The sequence below is a fragment of the Vigna unguiculata genome, chromosome 5 (genome assembly GCF_037176805.1).
Source record: "Vigna unguiculata cultivar grain cowpea cultivar isolate G323 ecotype 2 chromosome 5, ASM3717680v1, whole genome shotgun sequence".
NCBI classification, from domain to species: Eukaryota; Viridiplantae; Streptophyta; class Magnoliopsida; order Fabales; family Fabaceae; genus Vigna; species Vigna unguiculata.
In genome coordinates, this window is record NC_140796.1 from 24582213 (window position 1) to 24591485 (window position 9273).

Here is a 9273-nt window from a genome sequence, read left to right on the forward strand (position 1 = left end):
CATTTCAATAATAATTATGATTTATTTATAAATTATCATTACATATAATAGTTATCATTTATTTATAAATTATCGTTACATATTCCTCATAAATACTCATAAGTAGCATTTCAAAAATATATGTAAGGAAAAAACAGCAGTTACAAAAGTTAATAAATTTATAAAAAAATATTGTTTAACATTTTTTTTAATAAATTTAACAAAGTTTCTAAAAGTGCAATTAAAGTAAATTAAATTTTTTTTAATTAAAATAAAGTAACAAAATAATTTTTTTTACCTAAATAGGAAAGTTTGTCAAAAATTTGTTAAAAAACTTTGTTAACATATAATAACTCTAGATTTATACATAAATTCGTCCTTATATGAATTTACATAATGCTTTCTATATGGCCACCGCTTAAATCAAAACCTCATACATATATAGTGGCATGTACAAGTTGATAATTTTACATTCCAAAATATTAAAGATTTAAAAGAGAGAACAAAAGAAAGGATAATTAAAAGAAAGAAAAAAACAGTGAAATAGCATAAACTGATTTAAGTTTTATTTAGCAGAGTAGAGGTAGAAGGAGATGATCCAAGCAATAGAAAAGTTTGGATTCAGAAGTTGACGATTGATCTATATGTGTGAGCCAGGGTCCAACCCTTAGGGATGACATTGTTAGCGACAATGGTGCTGTGAGATTTAAGAGTGGTTAGTCTGATAGAGAATGGTGCATTGAGTGGAGACCCTTTGTCAAGTTTCCAAACTGCACCCCATGATCTCTCCATGGAATACCATGCACCTGAATCTTCCTCCTTCAGTTCAACTTTCCCAAGATCACCATCACCACCTTCATATTCAATCAGTATCGCAAAGTATTCATCGTTCGATCCACTGTCCACACGAAAAGCTATTGACACACCTGGGTAACTGCATTCAACTCTGCAAAAGTAAATTCATTCCGGTGTTAGTGTTTATAATTTTTTTTAAGGTTAAATATGTTGTTGATCCTTTAACTTTCAATGAAAATTGGAAATGGTTCCTCCTCGAAACTTTGAACTAATTTACTCCTTCAACTTTAGAGATGTGTGTATTTAATCTTTTTAACTATTTTTTTTTTTAAGTTTATTTGAGGTTCCAAACGCATTTTATGATAATATTTGAGTTATTTATATCGTTTAACTTATTTTTGCTTTAATATTGGTTGAGAAATGCGTATAAAACATCAAATAAACTTAATAAAATTTTGTTAGAAAGACTACATTTATCCAATTTTTTAAGATGGGAGACTAAATTAATCTAAAATTTTGAATAATGACTAATTCCAAATTTGACTAAAAATTAAGGGACTAAAAATATATTTAACCTTTTTTCTATATGGGTTGAAAAAACATTCTAATTATTCCGTTTTATAAAAATCAAGGAGAATAGGGTTTTATAAATAAACTTATTTACGAGTGAATATTGTAGCTCAAGTTAAAACAATTAATAAATATTAAAGAGTAACATTTTTATATTTTGATTGGTGTTTGTGTCCAATCATAATCATTTGTTTAAAAGCTTTTATTTTTTAATAGAAAATAAACGTATGTTAAAAGATCTTTTTAATTTGTATATTCAATTGCTTGGTACTTTATACCGTGTATGGGTTTTGACAATAAATTTTGTAGATTTAAAAATCTGCAATAACAATGGAGGACCAGACTATTTTAAAGCACTTTCCTTTAATAAGAATAAAGAATGTTGATAATGACTATTACTTGTATGGATGGTGGTGTTTGGTTTAAAAACTTTGAAGATGTCACCATTTTTCAGGATGGATAAAAAATTCTAAATACTTAATTTTCAAAGCATAGAGCATTTAAGGTAGGGAAAAGAAATACAAGAGTGAGGGAACTTTTTGCATTTGTTGCAAATATTTTCTTTCTCTTTATTGTATATGATATTTTTATATAGATTGAGACAGCTCAATTATACTTTTAATATATATATATATATATATATATATGTTTTTACTAATAAAAAAAATAATATCTTCATTTTAGACATTGTGAATTCTTTCTTAAGAAAACTAGCGTAAACACAGGTGCTATTACGCCTGTGTTCGTATTTTTTGAATAATATTAATAATTGATGATATTGTAATGTTATTAAGTTAATAAACAAAATAAAAATATGTTTATAAAAAATAAAGTAAAATGTATGGAGAAAATATGAGAAAAATAATTGTTGATGAATAGTAGAAGAAGAAAGAAGAAGGAGATAAGTAAATAATTTTATAAAATTTGTAAAAGTAACCGTTAATTATTAAAAATTTAATAAATAATTAAATTGTAAAGGGTAAAGTTGGAATTATGAAATATGGACACAAAAGAGGGAATCCCCTTTATATATAGTTATAGATAAAATAAAATATATAATTTGGATAAGGTTAAGTTGAAATCTGAGTTAAAAGTTGCATATTTAATAAAAATCACAAAAGTGATAATATGTAAGATCAACAGCACGTCAACCCATATTTTTATATTTTTAGAATTAGATTGAAATTATTGTAGTGATGTTTTGTAAGAATTTTTGTATTGTTTATTTTATTTGAATTTATCGTATGTCTAGTTATGAAAAATTAATTTAATAATAAAATAATTTTTTTATTTACGGTCTGATTAATCTTTGACACGATATTATAAGGATAATTTAGTTTTCAAAACTTATAATGAAAACATAATTATATAATTTTCTTACCTATTTAAAAAAACTAGAATAAATATATCGTGTTTGCTTAATAAACTGGTAATGCCTCAATATATTTAAACATTCAAATATAGTTTTTACCATAAAATTTGTTAGATGTAGGTCAAAATAAGAAAAATTATAAATGGAAAGTCAAGAAGGTTGAAATATGTATTGAAAATATAATAAAATTATGGGAATGTTGTCACATTAGAAATATACAGTTAATTCTCTTTGTCACGTGGTTTAGTCAGTTAGATAGTTAATTAATTAACAGGAAGTAAACACCACCGACACTATATAAGAATGGAATGATAGAAATATAGAAATGAAAAGAATAAAAAAATTTAACCACTATCACATTAGATATTACCAAGTAAACTTTAAATCTAATTTATTTCACAAAATCAAATTATAAAATAATATTTAATATTTTATTTATATATTATAAAATTATCTTATTTCTAAATGACACGATTGTTTCAATAAAACACTAATGCACATAGATGAAAAATATTGTGAGTAATCTTAAAAGCCACACCTTCTATATTGAATGTTTATTTTGCCAGCATTACGTAGTTTCTCATCTTGGCCTGAAACTGCCATGGCACCAAAAGCAGAGCCACTCAAATCAAAGTGGTATTCAGCATCTGAGTCACATCCTGGGCATGCATCAGTGATCACTACCCTCGCAGGGTTCCCTGAGCATCCATTATTTCCTGTGCATTTCACCTGAAATTATAACAAATTTCCATGCAAATCTCAATTAGCTAATATATTAAATTTTGACTCTCTGAGTATTAATACAAAATTCATTAAATTTAAAAAAAAAAAAAAGTAATGCGTAAATTTTTACCTGTCTATAAATTAAAGATGACTTTGATTTGACCTTTTTTATGTTATTTTTCAATAGACTAATTTAATAAATTTACTTGTGAAATGGACCGAATGACAGACACGAATTATTTAACAGTTTCGAGCATTGAAAAAGTGTTTTATCATTTTTTTTTCTAATTTTATATATGTTGTGCTTACCTCATAACATAAACCACAACCTTTGCCTGAATCATACAAAAGAGGGCTTCCGGCAGATATCATTGACGAGAATGGAGGTTCCCCAACAGAGCTTCCATAACCACAAGCACCACCTACATATATAATTAACAACCAACCATAATAACCGAAACCTTTTCGATCACAATTCAACCATTGCTTTCACACTTTATAAAATTAGGAGACACATAAGATACGACTTAACCCACGTAGGGGATCAATGTCCCCTTCAATTCAAAACTTTAACAATGAGGTATGAATCTTTCTTTCGGTAGGATATTCAATATTTTCATCGCTAATGATATATGATTTTGTTACGAAGTAAACTTTAAACGTAACTCAGTCCCACAAAACTGGTTTGTAAGATGAGGTTTGCACTCCACTTATACAATATAAAATTATTTTATCTTTAATCGATGTTGGACTTCCAAAAGACTAAGATTTACACTTGAATTATTAGTAATATATAATTTACGCCGAAAGTTAAGAAGTATATTTTAAGTCTATTGGAACAACTGTGTGAATACACAATATATTTGGGCACTGTATATTATTGATGAAGAGAGGGAGGGTATTTATACATGAGAGTTATAGTTATAAAACTGAAAAGTAACAAACTCATTTACAACTGTCTCAACTAACAACTATACTTGACTTATTACAAAATATACTAACACTCTCCCTTAAGTCAAGTCCCTCAAAGAAACTATCCCTGCTTTTTTCTTCAAAGCTTCGAACCTATCAACTTTCAGTGCTTTAGTGAGGAAGTCAGCTAGCTGCACTTCTGTATTGCAGTACTGCAGAATAACTCTTTCTTTGTTCACCAAATCTCTGAGAAAGTGGTACCTCACCTCTATGTGTTTACTCCTACCATGGCTTACGGGATTTTTAGATAGGTTTATTGCAGATACATTGTCTATCTTCAACTGTAGAGGAGTTTTCATCACTATCTTTAATTCTCTCAACAATTCTTCAATCCACACCCCTTGACATGCTGCAAAACTTCCAGCCACATATTCTGCTTCACAGCTAGACAATGCTACCACCGATTGTTTCTTAGAGCACCAGGAAATTGGAGCATCATTTAACAAGAACAAGTATCCTGAGGTGCTTTTCCTTTCCACTAAGTCACCACAGTAATCAGAGTCAGTGTAACCAATCAACTCCAGTTCTGATTTCAGCCTTCCAATAGGGAACATTACTCCATAATCTGTTGTTCCTTGTACGTATCTCAGAATTCTCTTGACAGCCATCATATGTGTCTTCCTTGGTTTCCCCATAAATCTGCTTATCAATCCTACACAGAATGATAAGTCAGGTCTGCTGTTACAGATGTATCGTAGTGATCCGATAATCTGTTTGAAGAGAGTTTCATCCACGATTTCCCCATCCTCATCACTGGTTAGCTTCAGGTTTACCTCAATCGGACTTGCAGCAGCGTTGCAGTTCACCATATTGAATTTTCTCAACAATTCTCCAGCATATTTCTTCTGATGCATCACCAATCCCTTGGTTGTATAGGCAAATTCCATGCCTAAGAAATAACTCAATTTCCCTAGATCTGTCATCTCGAATTCAGCTTCCATTATCTGCTTGAATTCGTTGATTTCCTTCAGATTTGACCCTGTGACTAGCAGGTCATCCACATAAAGACAGATTATGATCATGTCTTCTCCCATGCCTCCCTTTACGTATACACCATGCTCTACCGTACACTTTATAAACTTCAATCTGCTAAAGAAGGAATCAATCCTCTTATTCCAAGCTCTTAGGGCTTGCTTTAGACCATATAAGGCTTTTCTTAATCTGAAAACTTGATGTTCTTTCCCCTTCACAGTGAATCCAGGAGGTTGCTGGACATATACTTCCTCATCTAAAGATCCATGCAGAAAAGCTGATTTAACATCTAGCTGGAATAATGGCCATTTCATTGCACATGCTACAGCTATCACCAAACGAATTGTTTCTATTCGTGCCACTGGTGCAAAGACTTCAGAAAAATCTACCCCTTTCTGCTGCAAGAAACCTTTTGCCACAAGCCTGGCCTTGTGCTTTGAAACTGAGCCATCAGGATTTAGTTTTGTCTTAAAGACCCACTTTACCCCAATGCAGTGTTTGTTCGCGGGAGGATCAACCAAGGTCCAAGTTTCATTCTTCTCAATGGATCTCAATTCCTCCTGCATTGCGTTTCTCCAGATTGGTTGAGCTAAAGCTTCATCCTCACTAATTGGTTCCATTCCTGCTAATAGCACCATGTGGATCAATTCTCCTTCATCACCAATTTGATCATCAGAATATACATCAGAGTCTGCAAATCTGCGGGGCACAATTCTCTCCCTTTGCGGTCTCTGAGTTACTGATGATTGTGGTGTAGTGGATTGTTCTGCTTCTACTGTTATGGGGTTGTCTATGCCATTACTGATCACTAGATTCTTCTTAAGACTGGTCTGCTTAAGTGCCTAGTCCCACTGCTCATGTTCTAGCATCACAACATCTCTACTTAAAACCATTTTCTCCTTGATTGGATCAAACAGTTTGTATGCTCCAGTGGAATGATAGCCAACAAACACCATAGGTTCACTTTTATCCTGAAGTTTAGTTCTTCTTTGATCAGGCACGTGTTGATAAGCTAATGCTCCAAACACCTTGAGATGATTTACTACTGGTTTTACTCCAGACCAAACTTCCACGGGTACCCTTCCTTCCAATCTCTTGGTGGGGCATCTATTTAGAATATAAGCAGATGTGGAAACTGCTTCTCCCCAGAACTTTTGTGGCAGCCCCTTTTCTTTGATCATGCTCCTTGTCATATTCAAGATTGTACGATTTCTTCTCTCTGCAAGACCATTATGTTGAGGAGTATATGGTGCAGTGATTTCATGCACAATGCCACTTGCTTGACAGTGTTGCTCGAACACATTTGAGGTAAACTCTCCTCCTCCATCCGTTCTTAAGATCTTGAGAAGCTTGCCACTCTCCCTTTCTGCCAGTGAGGGAACCTCAAATGGTCCGCAAACGTCTGAGTGTACAACCTCCAAACACTCCTTCGATCTCATCTTTAGGTGTTCTTGAAAAGATTTTCGGGTTTGTTTTCCAGCCAAGCAGGTTTCACAAACAGTCTCGGGCAAGTTGATTTCTGGAAGTCCTAGCACCATTTTCTTTGTACCAAGTTGTTGAAGACTCTTGAAATTTAGATGGCCATATCGGGAGTGCCATAACCAGCTATCACTATCACTTTTTACTATAGAGAGGCATTGTACATCAGCAACCCTTATGTTCACCTGAAATGTTCTATTCTTGGAGAGTTTACTTCTCAAAACAAGATTTTTAGCAGCATCGAACACTTCAACTTTGTCGTAGCTCCCCATAACTGTTGTGAACCCCTTTTGCACCAACTGACCAATGCTTAGAAGATTGCATTTCATTTTTGGAACAAACAAAACGTCTGAGATGACTGCCTTTGACCCATTCTTCCTTAGAATTACAACATCTCCAGACCCTTCTACCTCCAAATAGCTATCATCCGCAAATCTGACTTTGCTTTTCTTTGCTGCATCAAAGTTTATCAACCACTCCTTGTGACACGTCATGTGATTCGAACATCCCGAATCAAGATACCAAGACTCAGCCTTTGAGTTTGAATCTTCTGCAGTGGTGGTCACCATCAGGATAAGTGGTTCAGAGTCAGAGTCCTCCTTCGCCATATACGCTTCTCTTTTCTGGAACCTTTTCTTCTTTCCTTTATCAGTGTGGCATTCATAGGAGTAATGTCCTAGCTTATGACAATTAAAGCACTCCACCTTACTCTTATCTTTCTTCTTGAAATTCTTCTCTGTTCTCCCTTTTCTTTCTGCTGAATCACTCTCTCCTCTGTCATAATCACTTCTTTCAGATTTGCAATTTCCACTGGTTCGTTGCCCTCTCCATTTCTTTTGCTGTTTCTTTTCATCACTCTTAAAATGATGCACCTTCAGGGCTTGGTCAGCTTTCTTGATTGGGCTTCTATTAACCAATCTCATTTCATGCGCTTCTAAAGAACTTTGGAGTTCTTCCACCTTCATTGCTGCTAAATCATGCGATTCCTCTATTGCCACTGCAATATAGTCAAATTTCCTAGGCAATGAACGCATGATCTTCTCCACAACCATCAGATCAGTGATGGTTTCTCCGCAACCCTTCATCTGGTTCGTGATGGTGAGTACTTTGTTGAAATACTCACCAATCCGATCATCTCTGCAGTAACTCATACTGCTTCCTCAGTGTCTGGAGTTTCACCTTTTTAATCTTTTCTCCTCCCGCGTGACTCCTCACCAAGATGTCCCACGCTTCTTTTGCCGTAACAGCATTTTGAATCTTCTCAAAGTGAACATCATCAACGCATTGATGAATGATAAACAGGGCTTTGTTATCCCTCTTTCTCATACTCGTTTTCTGTTCATCTGTTGAACCAGCAGGCACCTGGCAACCACCTTCAACCACATCACTGATATCTTGAAATTTGAACAGTACCCGCATTTGTGTGCTCCAGCGATCCCAATTCTTCTCAGTCAGTGTCGGAAAATTCATTGAGGAAATGTGACTCTCGCTTCCAGCCATCCCTTTTCCCGTCTTGATCAAGAAACGAATTCTTGGACACTACTGTTAACCTTTAGACTCTCCTTCGTGCTTCAATCACTCTGTCTGACCACCACTGCCTCTCGCAATCTGTCAAACGTGATTTCTGAAGTCACCTTCACAGGTCCTAGACGAACCTGGCTCTGGATACCAATTCTATTGGAACAGCTGTGTGAATACACAATATATTTGGGCACTGTATATTATTGATGAAGAGAGGGAGGGTATTTATACATGAGAGTTACAGTTATAAAACTGAAAAGTAACAAACTCATTTACAACTGTCTCAACTAACAACTATACTTGACTTATTACAAAATATACTAACAAAGTCTAACTTAAACTTACAAAATTTTGTAAAATAAGATTTATATTCACTTATATATTATGAATTGACGTTATTTTTAGTCGATGTGAGACTTTTGATAACATGAGATATCACCAAATGGATTGTCTAAACATACTCTAAAATTTGTTCTTACCTTCACTGCCGTCTCCTTGGGCAGGTCCATACCAAGTGGCTAGAGCAGGTGACCAATCTGAATAGAAGGTGTATGAAGCAAATGAAATGTTTCTAGGGTTGAAAGAAGAGGAGGGGAGAAGATGGAGTGTTGAAAGTGAAGCTACAATGGTGAAAACAATGAGAGAATGTACGTAGAAGTGTAAGAGCCATATTATCACAGAGAGTGTTGCTAATAGTTGCTTATATGGTGTGAGAAATATGGCATGGATGATGCGGTATTTATAGAGGAAAAGAACTGAGAGTGTGCATAATTTCCTAACTGCCAAATATTTGAAAAATATTGCACATGGAAATTTAGAAAACGTATGATATTTAAAAAGAGTATATTGCACATGACAATTGAGTCCGACATTTTGTTTCTTTAAAGAAT

The 9273-nt window shown here is 33.8% G+C and overlaps 1 pseudogene across 1 annotated transcript; it reads right to left on the reverse strand.

Moving 5' to 3' along the window:
• Positions 1–371: 371 nt before the first annotated feature.
• Positions 372–9053, reverse strand: LOC114185983 (putative expansin-B2; annotated as a pseudogene). Its single transcript, XR_014994746.1, has 4 exons — positions 8863–9053; positions 3749–3861; positions 3255–3445; positions 372–925 (listed from the first exon to the last, which is right to left on the reverse strand). The product of XR_014994746.1 is annotated as a putative expansin-B2 (transcript).
• Between the last annotated feature and the right edge of the window lie 220 nt (positions 9054–9273).